Source organism: Chiloscyllium plagiosum, unplaced genomic scaffold, assembly GCF_037043375.1.
Source record: "Chiloscyllium plagiosum isolate Xiang-an unplaced genomic scaffold, Cpla_swu_hap1 HiC_scaffold_45, whole genome shotgun sequence".
NCBI classification, from domain to species: Eukaryota; Metazoa; Chordata; class Chondrichthyes; order Orectolobiformes; family Hemiscylliidae; genus Chiloscyllium; species Chiloscyllium plagiosum.
Window position 1 is genome coordinate 24,161,426 of NW_028270183.1, and position 20,135 is coordinate 24,181,560.

At 43.7% G+C, this 20,135-nt stretch overlaps 1 pseudogene; it reads right to left on the minus strand.

Moving 5' to 3' along the window:
• LOC148136413 (uncharacterized) overlaps window positions 1-20,135 on the minus strand; it is a 76,138-nt pseudogene that overhangs the window by 15,188 nt on the left and 40,815 nt on the right.

Genomic DNA, 20,135 nt, shown 5'->3' on the forward strand with positions numbered 1-20,135 from the left:
GGTTGCTTTCATAGTTCAGGACTTGGTCTGTGTGTGTGGCTTTCCTGTGTACCTTAGTGGTGAATTCTCCATTTGGTGTTCTCTGTACCCTCACGTCTAGGGATGGGAGTTGGTTGTCCTTTTCTTCCTCTCTCGTGAATCGGATTCCTGTGAGTGTGGAGTTGATGATCCGATGTGTATTCTCTATTTCCGTGTTTTTAATTATTACAAAGGTGTCATCAACGTATCTGACCCAGAGTTTGGGTTGAATTTGTGGTAAGACTATTGTTCTAACCTTTGCATTACTGCTTCTGCTATGAGTCCCGAGATCGGTGAGTTGCTTTGTCCGTATATCTGGTTGTTGAATGTGAAGTGTGTTGTGCGGCACAAGTCCAGTAGTTTAAGTATGCCATCTTTGTTGATGGGTTCAACGTCCTGTTGTCTGTTATGTCTATTCAGCAGGTTGGCTATTGTTTCTCTGGCTAGGGCTTTGTCAATAGACGTGAACAGTGCCGTTACGTCAAATGCGACCATGGTTTCTTCCTTGTCTATGTGTATATTTCTGATGATGTCCAAGAATTCCTGTGTTGATTGTATAGAGTGTCTGGATCCGCTGATCAAGTGTTTCAGTTTCTGCTGTAGTTCTTTCGCCAGTTTGTGTGATGGTGTCCCTGGTAGTGACACTATATAGGACAAACAGGAAGACAGCTAACGATCCGCATCCACGAACATCAACTAGCCACGAAACGACACGACCAGCTATCCCTAGTAGCCACACACGCAGACGACAAGCAACATGAATTTGACTGGGACAACACTACCATTATAGGGCAAGCGAAACTAAGAACAGCCAGGGAATTCCTAGAAGCATGGCACTCATCCACAAACTCCATCAACAAACACATAGACCTGGACCCAATATACCGGCCACTACAGCGGACAGCTGAAACTGACAACCGGAAGCGGCAGGGACAGGCCACTATAAATGCCGGAGGAAACACCACAGAAGTGCTTCACAGGAGGCTCCCAAGCACTGAGGATGTCACCTAGACAGGGGACAAAACGTTTGCAACAAAAACTTCCAGCTCGGCGAACAGAACCACAGCAACGAGCACCCGAGCTACAAATCTTCTCACAAACTTTGAACACAGCAGAATGATTGGGGAAAACAGAAAGGATGTAGGCATAATCTGCCCGCCCCATTCAAAGATCTAAATGCACCATTCTCTGCCGAATTGCAGCGGTTTAAACACAGACTGTTGTTCCTTTCCCCCATGCTGATAGAGCCGTGAACAAACAGCAAACATTCTTCATTACAATTAACACATTGCTCTCAGTTTAAGTTTGGTTTTGTCCGTCCTAGGTCTGATGAGGCGATGTGTGATATGAGCTCAGACCTCTTGGATCAGAGACAGGGACATGTCCATGGCACCACAAGGGACCTTGGTAGTTTGCCTGATGTTGTTAGACCTTTAAGAGTAACCCATTGGCAAAGAATCAGCTGGAAACGAATCTCTTATCATGGTTCAGGATGAGAATTGCTTGAAATACTTCCATTTCAGGGATGTGAGGGGAAATAATCTCTGATCATTTTGGACAGTGGATTGTTCTGTTAAATGTTTGCCACTGACACGGATCTCACCGACCACCAGGCTCTATTCAATCACTCCGAATTCAGCAAAAGGTGCATTGACCCGTGTAGAGAAGGAAAGGATACAGCATCTCATTGTGCACTTGGATGTTCAATATTGAAGCTGCACCTAGATGAGTGTCCAACTGCAGTTGTCCCACACTATAGATATTGTATGACTGTAACAGGACACTTCACAAACTGCCAAGCGTCCATATCTTGTTTTATTTAGAGCAGAGGGGATGGCGTCAAGGGTGTTTGCATGCTGCTCTTGCAGGATGTGGGAGATAAGTGTCACCATCCAATTCCACCTCCTCACAGACTGCATTATGGAACGAGAGGTGGAGCTAAATGAACTTTTAAACATTCATGAGGCTAAGGAGGTGATAGGAGTTATAGCTAGTTAGTCACACTTACGTTAGAGGATGAAGGTACCTGGGTGACCGTCAGAAGAGCCAAAAGGAATAGGGAGATAGAGCAGGGACACCCTGTGGACTTCCCCTCAATAAGATGTATACTATTTTGGATACTGTTCGGGGGCGTGTGTGTGTGGTGACCAACCAGGGAAATCCATAGCTGCCAGGTTTCTGATACTGAGCTTTGCTCTCTGGCTCAGAAGGAAATGTAGGAAGATAGGAGAGCAATAATAGCAAGTGATTCAATCGTGAGAGAAACAGACAGGAGATTCTGTGAGCGTGAGAAAGATTCCCATGTGGCATATTGCCTCTCAAGTGTCAGTATCAGGGAAGTCTTCGATGGAGTCTACAGAATTCTTAAGGGAGAGGGAAAGCAGCCAGAAGTCGAAGTGCACATCAGTAACAAAGACATAGGTCTGGAAAAGAAGGAGGACCTGATAAGAGAATATAGGGAGTTAGGTTGGAAGCTAGAAGGCAGAACGAGCAGAGCAGTAATCGAGGATTGCTTCCAGTGCTACGTGCTACTAGGGCTTGGAATAAAGAATGAGTGCAGATGAACACGTGGCTGGTGTAGGAAGTAAGGTTTCAGATATGTGGACCATTAAGATACATTTGGGGAAGGTGGGACCCATAAAAAAAAAGTTAAGTTGCACCTGAACTGGAAGGGCACCAACATCCTGGGCGGGAGGTTTGATAGAGATCTTTGGCAGAATTTAAAATAGTTTGGCATGGGCGAGGGAACCGAAGTGAAGGATCAGATGATGAATTAAGTAGTGAACAGCTAGATACAGTGTGCAGAGGGATTGTGAGGAAGGAAAGTTCCAACCGGTGTAATGCGTTGAATCGTGTCTATTATAATGCAAGACATATCAGGAGTAGAGGAGACGATACCAGAGAATGGAACAGTACTTGGGACTATGATATTGTGACCATTACAAACACTTGGATATCACAGGTGCAGGAATGTTTTTTGGGTGTTCCAGGGTTTAGACTTTTCAAAAGGAATAGGGGTCATGGTGGAAGTAAAAGAGGTGGAGGAGTGGCATTGCTAATCAGGGATAGTATCAGATCTGCAGAAAGGGAGCTCGTCAAGGAGAGTTTGTCCACAGAGTGAGTATGGGTGGAAGTGAGAAACAGGAAGCGAGCAGTTACTTCATGAGGAGTTTTCTACAGGCTCCCCGATGGCAACAGAGACACGGAGGAGCAGATTGGGAAACAGTTTTTGGAAAGGTGCAGAATTAATAGGGTTGTTGTGATGGGTGACTTTAACTTCCCGAATTGGTTTTGGTTGAAACCTCCTTAGTTCAAGCACTCTTAATTAAGTAGCTTTTCTTCAGGTGTGTCCAGGTGGGGTTTCTAATGTAATACGCAGATAGGCCGACTGGAGGGGGGGCCAGTTTTTTTATTTGGGTACTTGGCAAATAACCACTTCATGTTTCAGATCTCTCGGTGATAGAGCATTTTGGCGATGGTGATCACAACTCCTTGACCTTCACTGTACTCAGGGAGAGGGATAGGAGCAGACGGTTTGGGAGAGGTTTTGGTTGGGGGAGAGGATGAACTGGTGTGTCTAAATTGGAAACAGATGTTCTCAGGGAAATGTGTAACAGAAATGTAGAGTTTGTTTCAGAGCACCTGCTAATAGTGTGGAACAGGTTTGTCCCAAGTGATATGGAACATCTAGTACAGAAGAAGAAAGAAGCTTACTTAAGGTTGAGGAGGTAAGGATCAGACAGGGCTTTGGATGGTTACAAAGTAGCCAGGAAGGAATAGAAGAATGTCATAGGAGAGCTAGAAGGGGGCACGAGAACGGCGTAGCGGTTAGGATTAGGGAAAACCCTAAGGCATTCTACACTCATGAGAGCAATAAGAGGATGGCCAGAGTGAGGGTAGGTTCGATCAAGGATAGTGGAGGGAGCTTGTGCCTGAAGTGAGAGGAATGACCGGAAGTCCTTCATACTTTGCTTCAGTATTCACCACTGAGAGGGACCTTGACGTTTCTAAGGACAGTGTGGAACAAACTGATAAGCTGGAACAGGTTGATATTAGAAAGGGGGATGTGCTGAACATATTGAAAAGATCGATGAATCCCCTAAGCCGGACAGGATATACATGTTTACTGCAATCTGTTTCAGATTTGTTTCTAAATTTCCGACTGAATATTGGGGGATGTCTGTAATAAATCCCAATGACATGGTAATCCCTTAATTCTAAGTTCCACTGAAATAACTTCCCTTGGATGTATTCCCAGGATTATCTTCTCTTAGTACAGTCGTAATAGCTTTCCTGAATGTATTCCCTGGAATGTGCTCCCTAAGTACAGTCCTTTTCTTGGGTCACTGCATCGTATGCCTCAACTTCACAAATGCATATTAAGTTGAGGATGCTTAAATGAGCTATGACCTCACTGGGGGGCTGAGCTGTATTGATGAACAGTCCATCTCTGGTGATCATGCTACTTTTGAGGTAGGGAAACAAAATCTCACCAAGATCCTATAAAATTTCAGTCCGGTTTCGTGATTTGCGAACTCCAGTTCGTCCTGTAATGAAAGCTTACACAATAATTTGCCTTTCTCATGGCGTGCTGCAAGTCAAGCAGTGAGCAAAAGGCTGGCTGACAATGAGGACATCGATTCCAAGCAGATTGGGGCAGAAAGTCAGACAGGATGGTGACTGGTTCTGCTTCAGAGATAAACATTGATGAAAACAACAAAATGTATTTTTAAAATGTGTAATCAATCGGGAGACAACAGGTGCTGGTTTAACCAAAGTGGAGTGGAGTGGAGGTCGAATCCTTGTTTACATTTAATTCTGAGATAGATTCGTCACCACTCAGCGAATAAAATGGTCACAGAGAAAGGGCCGTGAATTTGAGTTATGTTGGAACTGCCATGATCCTGTTGAATAGCAGAGCAGGTTTTAAGGATTACGACAGAATAGATCAGAGGTTAAACATAGGTTATGACAGAAATCAAGGGAAGAGAATGCTGCACCGTGGCGATGATCTTTGCAACCTAACTGGAGTAATACCAGATGATTGGAGGGTGGCGAAAGTTATTCTCTTGTTTATGAAAGGGATCAGGGGTAATCCTGGGAATTACAAACCAATTAGTCTTATGTCAGTGGTGTGCAAAATATTGGGAAGGATTCTGAGAGACAGGATTTATGACTACTTGGAAAACCATTGCTGATTAGATTCCCTACAGTATGGGAAGAGGCCCATCGGCCCAACATGTCCACACCGACCCTGTGAAGAGTAACCCACCCAGGCCCATTTTCCTCTGACTAATGCACCGAACAGTATGGGCGGGTTAGCATGGCCAATTCACCTAAATTACGGATCTTTGGACTATGGGTGAAAACCCACGCAGACACAGGGAGAACGTGCAAACTCCACACAGACAGTAGCCCGAGGCTGGAATCAAATCTGGGACCCTTGTGCTGTGAAGTATCAAAGCTAACAACGAACCCACCATGCCGCCCCTAACTCGATTAGCGTTAGCACAGCTTTATGAGGGACAGGTCATACCTCAAAAACCAAATTGAATCCTTTGAGGACATGACGTTGATGAAGGTGGAATAGTGTACATGGCTTTCAGTGAACCGTTTGGTAAGGTTCCCCATGGTAGGCTAATTCAGAAACTAAGCACGCATAGTATTCAGGGAAATCTGGCTGTCTGGATACAGAATTGGCTGACCCATAGGATACAGAGGGTGGTGGTAGATGGAAGGTATTTATCCTGGAGCTCAGTGACCAGAGGTGTTCCGCAGGTGATCTTTCTTGGACCTCTGCTGTTTGTGATTTTTATAAATGATTGGATGAGAATGTGGAGTAAATTTGCTGATGACGCGAAGGTCGGTAGAGTTGAGGATAGTGTGGAGGGCTGCCATAGTTTGCAACAGGACATTGACAGGAAGTAGAACAGGGCTGAGAAGTGGAAGATGGATTTCAACCTCGGAAAGTGTGAAGTGCTTCGTTTTGGAAGGTCGAAATTGAATGCTGAATACAGAGATGGTTCCTTCAAAGCCACCACCCAGGTTGAGAGGTTTGTTAAGAAGGCATATCAGGTGTTGACTTTTATTCGTAGGTTGATTCAGTTTAAGAATTGCGAGGTTATGCTGCAACTCCATAGTGGAGAAAGTGAGGACTGTAGATGCTGAAGATCAGCATCAAAGAGTGTGGTGATAGAAATGCCCAGCTGGTCAGGAGCAGATTCTTCTGCAACTCGGATGCTGCCTGCCCTGCTGTGCTTTTCCAGCACCACACTTTTCGACTGCAGATCAAAAAAAGCCCTGGTTAGACCACAGTTGTAATATTGTGTTCCATTCTGGTCGATTTATCATTGAAAAAGTGTGGAAGCTTTACAGAAGATGCAGCGGAGATTTACCAGAATGCCGCCTGGACTAGAGGGTAAATTAAGAAGAAAAGTTGGGGGAGCTCGGGCTTTCCTCAATGGAGCTAAAGAAATAAAGGAGAGGCAAAAGTAGAGATTGGGCCACTCCAAATTGATGCTGGAAATCCAGTGCTGGGAGATAAGGAAATAGCTGAAGAACTTAATAAGTGCTTTGTGTCAGTCTTCACAGTGGAAGACAGTAATATCCCAACATGAGTCGGGGGCAGAGTTTAGTATGGTAGCCATTACAAAAGAGAAAGTACTTGAAAAGCTAAAGATTTAAAAATTGATAAATCTCCTGGCCCCGATTGGTTACATCCTAGAGTTCTGAGAGAGGTGGATGAATAAATAGCGGAGATGCTGACTGTGATCTTTCAAAAATCACTGGAGTCAGGGAAAGTCCCGGATGATTGGAAAATTGCTGTTGTAACCCCCTTGTTCAAGAAAGGATCAAGACAAAAGATGGAAAATTATAGGCCAATTAGCCTAACCTCAGTTTTAGGTAAATTTCTAGAATCCATCATTAAGGATGAGATTTCTAAATTCTTCGAAGTGCAGATTAGATCAAGTCAGCATGGATTTAGTAAGGGGAGTTCGTGCCTGACAAACCTGCTAGAATTCTTTGAAGTGATATCAAGCAGATTAGACCGGGAAAACCCAGTGGATATTATCCATCTAGACGTCCAAAAGGCCTTTGATAATAACCTCACTGGAGGCTGTTGAGTAAGGTGAGGGCCCATAGTGTTCTAGAGGAGCTACTGGCATGTATTGAGGATTGGCTGTCTGACAGAAGGCAGAGAGATGGGATAAAAGGTTCTTTTTGGAATGGCAACTGGTGACAATTGGGGTCCCGCAGGGTTCAGTTTTGGTACCACAGCTGTTCACTTTATATTTTAATGATCTGGATGAAGGGACTGGGGACATTCTGGCGGATTTTGGTGATGATACACAATTAGGCGGACAGGCAGGTATTACAGAGGAGGTGGGGAGGCTGCAAAAAGATTTAGACAGTTTAGGAGAGTGGTCCAGGAAATGATTGATGAAATTCCACATGAACAAATGCATGGTCTTGGACTATTTTTTAAACAGCGAGAAAATTCAGAAAGACAAAGTACAAAAGGATTTGGGAGTGCTAGTTCAGGATACTCTATAGTTTGATTTGCAGGTTGACTGCATGATTAAGAAAGCGAAGGTAATATTGTCATTTATCTCAAGAGAGTTGGAATATAAAAGCAGCGACGTGCTTCTTAGATTTATAAAGATCTAGTTAAGCCCCATTTAGAATAATCTGTCCAGTTCTGGGTCCCACACCTCAGGAAGGACATTCTGGCACTGGAGCATGCCTAACAGAGATTCGTACGGATGATCCCTGGAATGGTAGGCCTAACATATGATGATCGGCTGAGGATCCTGTAATTGTATTCATTAGAGTTCAGAAGATTGAGGGAATATCCAACAGAAACTTATACGATAATGCACGACTTAGAAAGAGTGGATCGGGATGTTGTTTCCCTGAGGCGAGGAGACTAGGATCCGTAGGCACAGCCTTCACTTTAGAGGGAATCAATTTAGAATGGAAATGAGGCGACATTTCTTCAGCCTGTGGAATTGATTGCCATGGAGCGCAGTGGAGGCCGGGACGTTGGGTGTCTTCAAGGCAGAGATTGATAAATTCTTGATCTCGAAGCACCCTCTCCAAAGTGTCCACGTCCTTTTGGGAATGTAGCGACCAGAACTGTCCACAGAGTTCGAATTACAGCTGAACCAAAGTCTTGTATAATTGTAACATGAGCTGCCAGCTCTTATACTCAATACCCCATCGGATGAAGGCAAGTCATTATTAGATTAGATTAGATTACAGTGTGGAAACAGGCCCTTCGGCCCAACAAGTCCACACCGACCCGCCGAAGCGTAACCCACCCATACCCCGACATTTACCCTTTACCTAACACTACGGGCAATTTAGTATGGCCAATTCACCTGACCTGCACATCTTTGGACTGTGGGAGGAAACCGGAGCACCCGGAGGGTGCCCACGCAGACACGGGGAGAATGTGCAAACTCCACGCAGTCAGTCGCCTGAGGCGGGAATTGAACCGGGTCTCTGGCGCTGTGAGGCAGCAGTGCTAACCACTGTGCCACCGTGCCGCCCACATATACCACATGCCTTCTTGACCACTCTATCCACCTGTGCAGTCATCTTCAGGGTGGAATGGACCTGAACTCCCAGATCTCTCTGCTCATCAACTTTACCTAAGGCTCTTCCGTTTACAATATAATTAACTAGTGAATTAGACTTTCCAAAATGCTTCAGTTCATAATTGCCTGGATTGAACTCCATCTGCCACTTCTCCGACCTAATCTCCAAACTATCTATATTCTCCTGTTTTCTTTGACAGTCCACTATGCTTTCTGCTAGTCCACAATTCTTCGTGCCATCTGCAAACTTACCGATCAGACCAACGATGCCCTCTTCCAGATCATTTATGTATATTACAAACAACAATGGCCCCAGCACTGATCCCTGTGGAACACCACTGGTCACCTTTCTCCATTTCAAGAAACTCCCTTCAAGTACTACTCTCTGTCTCCTGTTGCTCAACCAATTCTTTACCCACCTCACGACAACATTCTGCACACCATGTAACTTTAATTTCTCCAGTACCTTACCATGTGGAACCTTGTCAAACGCCTTACATATGTCCATGCCAATGACATCGACAGCCCTTCCTTCATCTATCAACTTGGTCACTTCCTCAACAACCTCTATTAAGTTGGTAATGTACGATCTGCACCGTACAACCATGTTGCCTATCACTGTTAAGCCCATTCGTTTCCAAATATAAATAGACATTATCCCGCAGTACCTTCTCCAGGAACATTCCCACCACAGATCTTCCCTTTTTTTTGTTTGTGTGTTATTATAACAGTTCCCAGCTGAGAGACATAAAGTAGAACTGCATGTGTGAGGCACAGAGAAAATCCAGCAGATAACTGAAAGTGATAGTCTCACTGTGTATACAGCAGCTTCGAATGCAATGAGTTTGGCAGTCCACAGGAGAAAGTGAGGACAGCAAATGCTGGAGATCATGGTCGAAAAGTTTGATGCTGCAAAAGCACAAAGGCCAGCCAGCATCCAAGTAGCAGAATAATTGATGTTTCAGACATAAGCCCTTCATCAGGAAAGTGTGGTGGTGGTGGCCATGTGCGCTCAGAGATAATTACGATGGGGGATGAGGCTGGGGCTGGGGGAAAGGTAGCCTTGAATGTGATAGGTAGATGCAGGTGCGGGGTGATAGTGATAAGTTGGAGGGGAGGATGGAGAAGGTTTTAAGAAGGAAGATGGATAGGGAAAGCAGTTCAACAGGGTGGTGCCAAATTGAAGATTTGAACTGTTATAAGGTGGAAGAAGGGGACATGAGGAAACAGGTGATATCGACAAATATGTCATGTGCCAAGGTGGAAGATTACAGGTGTCGAACAGAGTGTACATGTAAATCTGTGTCACTCAGTGACTTCTAATAGCGCCATGTGAGGTGCAGGTGATAATTTGTAATAATCATTTAATGCACTTCGATATATTTCACGGGTGTGTCATTTTATGAGATGAATGTTTCTCATATACACGTGTGCAACTATTTCGATGTGTAGTTGCAGGTTTAGGGCGGAGAAGGCGAAAAGACGGCAATTGTTATAAAATAACATTAAATGATGGAATCCAAGGTAGACAAGGGTAGAGTCTGGAAGAACACAGCAAGCCAGACAGCATTAAGTGGTCGGAAGGTGGAAAAGGAACAGATCATTCCACAGCCTCTTCTTTCATTATATTTTATTAATTCAAATATGTTCATATCCTCCATCCCCTTTTCATGCAGAAGTGTTACTTCTTGGTTTCGGAGATGCAGAGTTTTGAGGAAGATATGAAATGATGGTGGTGTCACTCCAACATGGTAGCCGCTGTGAGGGCCCGAGGACAAAGGACAGACAAAGAGGGAATGGATAGACGCGAGGTGACACTTAAAGGACAAGGAATTGGCTAGCAGCAGCAAAATCTATCCAGAGGGGAAAAAGTCGTCATACTCTCCCGGTGGGCAAAGAACAGATAAATCCAACAAAGTTTGTTTGTTGTCAAATTTGATCTTTCCAGATCTGTATCAGAATTGTTTTAGTCCCACATCATTGGTTACATTCTGATGTTATTCAAGTCCCATTCATCTTGATTTCCTGCGCAATCTGTCCTCCAGAAATGATTGGCTCCTCTATATCATTTAGACAAATCTGTGGACTGTCCAAATAACTGGCAACAGATCACAGTTCTCAATACAGCATAACGTCCGTTCATAAAGACCAGAGTACACGCGAGCAAACAGAAGGCCATCAACTCACTGATCTGATCCATTATTAATTGACATCCTGGCTTACCTAATCATTCTCGATTCCACTTTACTACATTTTACCGTTGACATTTGAATTGCTCATTAATAAAAAGGAAAATTGTACATTTCTTGATTATACTTAATGACCAAGCTTTGATAGCCTCTGTAGTGAAGAATTCTACGGATTCACACATTTTGTGATCCAATCCTCGCATCTCTGCCTTAAATGTGCAACCAGAAATTATGTCACTTCATCCTTCCCTCCTAATAAATATGACAATGGGAACAACTTTTTCTGCATCTGCCCGTTATAACAAAGAGAATTGTAGCACACGAACAGGTCCTTCGGCCCTCCAAGTTTGTGCCGATCCAGATACTCTATCTAAACCTCTCGCCTATTTTCTCAATCCCTCTGCTCCCTGCTAATTCTTGCATCTGAAGGATACATCTTACATGACTCATCTTGACCGCATCTACCATATCTACTGGTAACGCATACCAGACACCCACCACCTTCCCACCATCCTTTCTTCATAAAGGATGTTCCACGCACATATCCTCTAAAATTTCTCTGCTCACTTTGAACTCGTGATGCCTAGTGAATGAGCCCCCTACTCTGGAAAAACGCTTCTTGTGATCCACCCAGATTATACCTTTTGTAGATCTCTATCAGGTTCACCCTCAACCTTTGACTTTCCAATGAAAATATTCATAATCTACTAAACCTTCCTTCCTAATCAGCGCACTCCATGCCAGGCAACATCCTGGCGAAACTCCTGTGCACCCTCTCCAAGTAATCCACATTGTCTTGTTAATGTGGTGAGCAGAACAGTATGCAGCATTCCAAATGTGGCCAAACTAAAGTTTTATACAACGGTAACGTGACCTGCCAAGTCTTCTGCTCCATACGCCTTCTGATGATGGAAAGAATGCCATATATTTTTGACCATTCTATTGACCTGCAATGCCAGCTTCATGGTACTTTGGTACCCAGATCTCTCTGCACATTACTTTCCCCATGGCCTTTCCATTTACAGTATAGTTTGATCTTGAATTCGATCTTCCAAAATGCATAAGCTCTTATTTGCTCATTGGAATTCCATCTGCCATTTCTCTCTCCTACTCTATAATCTATCTATATTCTGCTGTATTCCCTTCAGTATCTGTTACTCCACCAATCTTCGTGCCATCTGCGAACTTGCTCATCAGGCCACCTATATCATCCTCAAGATCAATTACGTATATCACAAACAACAGTAGTCCAACATGAATCCCTTGGGAACACCGTTGGATACCATACTCTACTTTGAGAAACTCTCTTCCAATACTACGTTCTGTCTCCTTTTGCCCAGCCAATTCTCTATTCATATATCTTGTACACTCTCGGCCCCATGCAACTTAACTTTCTCTATGCCTACCATGGGAAAACTTACCGAACGCCTTACTGAAGTTCGTGTGTCTGACATCTTCTGCCCTTCCCTCATTAATCAGCTTTGTCACTTCTTCAAATAATTCTGTTAAGTCGGTAAGACATGACTTTCCCTGTACAAACTATGTCGCCGATCAATCATAAGCCTATTTTCTTCCTAATGGCAAAGATAGTATCACTCAGTATCCTCTCAAGTAGCTTTCTTGCCACTGAAACAGGTTCACCAGTACATAATTATCTGCACTTTCTCTGTGACCCTTCTGAAACAAAGGGACAAAAATAGCGATTCTCCAGTCCAGACCTCACCCGTGTTCAAGTCTGCTGCCAAGGTATCTGTTAATGCTCAAGCTATTTCCACTCTCAATGCCCTCCGTAACCTGGGATAGATCCCATCTGGACCTGGGGACTTGTCCACCTTAATGCCTTTGAGAATACCTAACACTTCCTCCCTCCTTATGCCAAGTTGACCTGGAGTAATTAAACATCCATCCCTAAATCAACATCCATCATCTCCATTTCCTTGGTGAACACCGATGCAAAGTTCACATTAAGAATCTCACCCATTTTCTCTGACTCCAGGCATAACTTTCCTTGGACAGTTTCCGTAAGATAACTTTACTCTCTTTTGCACGATAATAAGTACAGACCTTGTGCGATTATATCTGCATAATTATACAAAAAGAGCTTTACACTTTTTTGATTAATTTCCTCCATGTTTAATCGCACTGAAATTCTACACGGACCAGGAAAAAGTTCTGATCTATTTTGTTGCAAAATTTCTTTGACTCAAAGGTTTTAACACCAATTGTTTGTTCACTGACTGGAATTAATGGCTGACTAATTTAAATAAATTGTGTCACCGGGAAGTTGTGGACTTCTTCATCAACCACATATTAAATGATTCTCTTCAATTGTTTCTCACAGAAAGACAGCAGGAGCAATATATCTGCACCAGTCACAGATGAGAACATCCATATGTGTGAACAGAGTATTGAGAACAATGGATGGGGATATCACTGCAATTGGTGACATTCAGAGGGAAAATGATGTGAATAATTCAATGATGCGAATGACTAACTCTTGCTGGCTTAACTTTCTTAAAAGCGATGATGACTGTATAAAGTTAACATATCGAATCGAGGCCGACTTTGGATTTGTGCTTATATTAACTATCCCACACTTGGCATTGTTGATGTCCCTGGTAAATCTGTGCCTCACAATGAGTTCTGTAAGCCATGTTGAACAGACTAACTCATCTTGTCATTTATATTGCTATTTTTGTTGATGCGCCTGTTCACTGCGTAAATGCAGTAATTGATTGCATATCTTGTTATTGCTTCATATATCTTTTCCAGTTTTATTTAACAGCTATGTATAGAAATCCATGTATTAGATTTGTTAAATATAATGCATTTTTATCTGCTTGTCGTCTTAAACTCACTTCGAGATGGTTCACCTCACTTTCCTTTCCATGTTCATCCTGCCGACTTCCTCTGTTGCTGCTCTGAAACTTAAGACATTCTGACCTACTCTCGCATTCACTACCAATCTCCAATATGTTCTTCACTTTCGTTTTGTCCTGAGCAGACCGTTAAAATTGTGACTACAATATGAACACTCCTTATTTCTCTGCAAGTAGCAACCAACACTTTCTGTCAGTGCTAACGCTCGTCATCCATAAATACATAATACTGAAAATTGTAACATCCCTTTCTGATAAATAACGTTTTGAATTGAGCAAATGCCCTGGTTTTATTCCTCTCTTCCCAATAACCCCCAACCCATGCTCCACCCAATATCCCCTCCTTGGAATTAATTTTGGGCATGACATGATGCTGAACCCTCGTTCCATCACATTCACTTCTGTGCCACTATCTTGAATTCATAATCCTCTTCGCACGCTTCAGGCCCCTTCACCCACGTCCAACCCTCTCCCTCCACTTCGCTTTCTCCATCTGTTTGTTGACATCACGAGGCACGGTTTTCTTTTGTTTTCAGAATTATCTACATTGTATTATTCACCTAAATTGCTGTGTACCCTGCCTTATCCCACTGAACTAACTCTTATCTGTGCTTAAAGTCCAATCCTGACTGTGTCTTTAAACTTGCTGGCAGGGATGGTGCTGTTGACTGACATGATGACCTCTACATTGTGGAGGAAGAGTGCTAGCACTCTCATACCTATTCCATCGTCCCAGAACATGGCCCCACAATCTAACATCAGATTATTGTGTCCATGACATACACTAATCACATACAATCGGGAGATCTCCCGCACACCCTAAGCAATCTCCAACCTCATAATCCCCAAACCCAAACAGTCCGTTTCTACCTTTTTCCCCAAATCCACAAACGTTGGCTCTGCTTCTTCCTGCCTCACATGACTTATTTTACTTGCTTGACATACATTTTTTTCTCCTTTTCCAACTCCCTTCCCATCCAAATCTGTGATTTCTCTGATGTTTTATGTCAGATTCCAAATGTTCACTTTGTGGGTACAATGCTCCTCCTCTTTACCATGGCCTTTTTTTTTAACATGCCCAATCTGCATCAGGATGGTCGAAAGCAAATTTGCTTTTTCGTGTAAAGTAAACATGGACTGGTTATATCCGCTATCCCCCTCCACCTTGCCAAGCTCATCTTCACTTTGACCATCTTCTTTTCTAAGACCTCTTACTTTCGTCAGTTCCACATTGTGATCTTAGGTATCTGCATGGGCTGAAGTTATGCTTGACGCTATGTAATGCGTGTAAATCATTCCTTGTTCACTCCTACTCTGATCCTTCTTTGTCCAACACATTGTCGTCAAAGTCAGTGCTACCACCCTCTCTGTTTTAGACGTTTCTGTTTCGATGACTGGAAATAGGCTGGGCACTTATTATTTCAGAAATCTACAAACTTCCAGAGAATCTGAATAGTGCATCCTCTCATCTTGATTCCAGGAAGGATTCACTTGCATTCTCCCAGTTTCACTCTCTCTCCATCGCATCTGTTCTGAGGATGTCACCTTCTGTGGGGAAAGGGGGATCAAGATTTTAACTTCTCACTTGTCACTATCCAAAGCTCCAGGCAAACGTTCGGGTGAGGCAGCAGTTTAGCTACACTTCAATCAATCTAGTCTACTGTATTCGTGATCACATCCTTGTCCATTGTGTCAACCAGCCTTTAATCTATTGTCTGCAACTGTTCCTACTGCTACATTGAGAAGGCACCAATAAAATTAAAGACCGTCCCACTCTGGTCATACTCTTTGAACCTCTCCCGTTGGGTAGAAGATATAAAATTTGAAAACATACGAACAGATTTAGGAACAGCTGCTTCTCTGCTGCTATCAGAATTTTAAACCGACTTCTTAAATTACTTAATTTGGTTTATCACTTTTATAGTTCAGTGAAAAGTGTCATCTTATTAGTTTTACAGGCAGATTCTACGATGAAACTTCATCAGGGTAACAGAGCAGAGTGCAGGATATAATGTTACAATTAAACAATCTTGAACACTCTCTGCACCTTCTCTGTGGCTGTAGCACTGTATTCTGAAATCTGTTTTGTAACCTCTTTACACCTTGTATGATATGATCTGCCTATAGAGCGTGAAAAATATCACTTTTCATTGTTTCTCCGTACGTGCGACCACGACAAATCAAACCACTGCTCCAAATGTGGTCTCCTCTGCATTGGAGGCATGAAATACAGACATGCAGGATTACTTTGTGAAATACTTTTGCTCTGTTTGTAAAATGACTTTAGGCTCCGAGATGCTTGTCACTTCAGAACATCTTTTGTGTTCTGCGTTCAAGGTTTCTGTCGATCATGCTGCCGTGCTCCAGCAAGGCACAGTGAAAGCACTAAAGACAACATCTCATTATTCGTCTGGGGACTATGCAAGTCTTCAGCACTCAATATTGAGATCAATAATTTTCGAAACTCAGCAACACATTTCATGTGCTTTATCCACCCACGCACTCTATATCCTGCATGACACGGATTGATTTCAACATAGCCAACCCTTTGTCATCCGTGTATGATCCCCATTATCAGCTTTATCTTTCCACACAACACCAGGTTATAGTCCAACAGGTTTAATTGGAAGCACACTAGCTTTCTGAGCGTCGCTCCTTCATCAGGTGGTAGTGGAGGGCTCAATCCTAACACACAGAATTTATAGCAAAAAATTTACAGTGTGATGTAACTGAAATTATACATTGAAAAATTGATTGTCTGTTAAGCCTTTCAGCTGTTAGAATACCATGATAGTTTCACTTCTTTCATGTGTAAATCACAAACCCTTGTTTTAAAAAGTTGCATTCTCAGGTTATCTGTTAACAATGGTGATAACTAGACAATATGTTGAAGGTGTTAGCCCCCTGTGCTCTCTGTCTATGACCTGATGTTTAGATTGATTCTCATCTAAAATGTGAGATAACGGAGTTTTACATGAATTCATGCAGTTTTTGAGCTCAGAGTTCTACATGAATGCAGGCAGTTTTTGAGCAAAGTACAATGTAACCCTGCAAGTACAAATTCACCCCACAAAATGTATGTGTGCATGTGGATCTTTGTCTGTCTGTGTGTGTGTGTCTGTCTGGGTTGGGTGTTGTGAGTGTGAGAAAGCGTATGTGTGTGTGTAGTGAGTGCAAAGTGTCTTAAGACTGTGAGGGGGTACATGTGTGAGTGTGGGAGTGTGTGTGTCCGTAAGGGTGTGTGTAGGTGTCTGTGTGCGCATCTGTGTATATGTGTGTCCATGTGTATGTGTGTATAGGAGTGTCTGTGTGTGTGAGAGAGTGTGTGTGTGTAGGAGTATCTATGTGTGTGTATAGTGCATTGGTGGTCACCTGTGATGTGACATGAACCCAAGGTCCCGGTTGAGGCCCTCCCTGTGGGTACCGAACCGAGCTATCAGCCTCTGCTCGGCCACTTTTTTCTGCTGCCTGTCCCCAAGTCCACCTTGGAGGATAGTCATCCGAAGGTCCGAGGTCGAACGTCCTGGGCCACTAAAGTGTTCCCCAACTGAGAGGGAACACTCCTGTCTGTTGATTGATGTGTGGTGCCCATTCACCCGTTATCGTAGCCTTTGCTTGGTTTCCCCAATGCACCATGCCTCCGGGCATCCTTGCTTGCAAAGTATAAGATAGACAACGTTAGCTGAATCACATGAGTACCTACCATGTACAAGGTGGGAGATGTCCCCACGTGTAATGGTGGTATCTATGTCCACACTCTGACACGTCTTGCAGCGCCTACCATGTTAGGGTTGTATGGAGTTGTCCTGACAGCAGGGTAGCTTGCTACGAACAACGGTCTGTTTGAGGTTTGGCGTTTGTTTAAAGGCAAGTAGTGGAGGTGTGGGGAAGGTCTTGGTGAGGTGCTCATCCTCATTGATACTGTGTTGCAGGTCACGAAGAACATGGTGTAGTTTTTCAGCTCCTGTGAAATACTGAACAACGAAAGGGACCCTGCCGGTTGCAGCACGTGTCTGTCTCTTGAGGAGGTCATTACGGTTCCTTGCTGTGGCACGTCGGAACTGGCGGTCGATGAGTTGGCCATCATACCCTGTTTTTGTGAGGGCATCCCAGAGTACTTCCAGGTGTCCGTCACATTCTTCCTCATCTGAGCTGATCCGATGTACGCATTGGGCTTGTCCACCGGGAATGGCTGTTTTAATATGTTTTGGGTGGAAGCTGGAGAAGTGTAGCATTGGGAGGTTGTCTGTGGGTTTGCGGTAGAGTGTGGTGCTGAGGTGTCCATCCTTGATGGAGATGCATATATCCAAAAATGAGACAGATAGTCGAGAGTAGTCCATAGTAAGTTTGATGGTGGGGTGAAACGTGTTGATGTCACTGTGTAGTTTTATCAGTGACTCCTCACCATGGGTCCAGAGGAAGAAAATGTCGTCATGTACTTGGTGTATAATGTTGGTTGGCGATCCTGCATAGAGAAGAAATCTTGTTCGAATCTGTGCATGAAAATGTTGGCATATTGGGGTGCAAATTTAGTCCCCATGGCTGTTCCATGTGTCTGGATGAAGAACTGGTTGTCAAAGGTGAAGACATTGTGATCAAGGATAAAGCGGATGAGTTGTAGGATGGTGTTTGGAGATTGGCAGTTGTTGGTGTTGAATACTGAGGCTGTTGCCGCGATGCCATCATTGTGGGGGATGCTGGTGTAGAGTGTGGAAACGTCCACTGTGACGAAGAATGCTCCTGGTTCGACTGGCCCATGCATGCCGAGTTTTTGTAAGAAATCCGTAGTGTCGCGACAGAAGCTGGAGATCCCCTCTCCAAATCATTACTTTTCCACAACTTACTATCATCAATCTCTTTATCTAACTATCGCTCTCCCTCTCTCTCTCTCTCTCTTGTATTGCACTTTTCAATAGTTTCTTCCCTGGATTTTTGCAAACCTTTGTCATCTTCAACTCGCAATTCCTGGCCTCCTCTTTCGTTGTATCTTTCTGCTTTCCTCTCGATGGGTGCAACAATTGTTGAAATGCCCTGTATGACTCATTTTTTAGTCATTCATGGGACTTAGGCATTGCCGACAGGACAGTATTTATTGACCATCACCAGTTGCCCTTGAAAATATGGCGGTGAGCTGGCATCTTGATTCAAAGCAGTTCACATGCTGCAGATTGACTCACATTGCCCTCGGGTAAAGAATCCGAGGCATATGACCCATAGACAGTGAAGGAATGGTGAGAAGTTTCCATGTCAGGATGGTGAGTGATTCAATGGGCAACTTTCAAGGGATGATGTTCACAAGCATCATCCATCCTCGTCCTTCTGGATGGAAAATGGTCATGTGTTTTGAACGTGTTGTCTAAAATCCTTTGACGAATAAACTGAAATTGTAAATAGAACACCTTGCTGCTACTGAGTGTTGGTAGTGGAGGAAATGAACACTTGTAGTTTTACAATCACACAGGCTGCTTTATCCTTGGTGGTGTCAAGCTTCTGGAGTGCTGTTGGAGCTGCACAAATCCACGCAAGGGGGAGTATTTCATCCAATCCTGATTACTTCCTGATGTGATGTGAGCAGACTTTGGGAGTCAGAAGGTAAGTAACTTGTTGCAGCTTTCCTAGCATCTGACCAGCTCTTCTATCTGGTTTGTTTATGTCAAAAGTTCAACTGAGTTTCTGATCAATTGTAACCCCAATGATGTTTATACTGGAGATATGGTGATGGTAATGCCTTGAACGTCAAGTAGAAATGGTTAAATTGAGTCAAATTGGAGATGGAAATTGCCTGCCCTTTGTGTGATTAGATTAGATTTAGTTTAGATTACATTACAGCGTGGAAACAGGCCCTTCGGCCCTACAAGTCCACACCGACCCGCAAGCCACCGATATTTACCCCTTACCTAACACTACGGGCAATTTAGCATGGCCAATTCACCTGACCTGCACATCTTTGGACTGTGGGAGGAAACCGGAGCACCCGGAGGAAACCCACGCAGACATGGGGAGAACGTGCAAACTCCACACAGTCAGTCGCCTGAGGCGGGAATTGAACCCGGGTCTCAGGCGCTGTGAGGCAGCAGTTCTAACCACTGTGTGACATGAATGCCCACTAATGTGACATGAATGTTACTTGTGAATTGTCAGGGAAGCTTGGATATTATCCCGATCTTGTTGATTTTGAACATGGTGTCCTTTGGTATCCGAGATTCATGAATGATACCGAGCGTTGTGCAATTATTGACGAAAGTCACCAATTCTGACCTATTGGTGGAGGGGAGAACATTAATGAAGCAGCTGAAGATGGTTGGGCTGGGACACTATCCCGAAGAACTTCTGCAAAAATGCCCTGGAGCTGTGAAAAACTAACTTGCAAATTTGCAATCATCTTCCTACAGCTCGGTATGACCCCAACCGATGCAGACAGTACCCCACAGAACCCGTTAGTCCCAGTG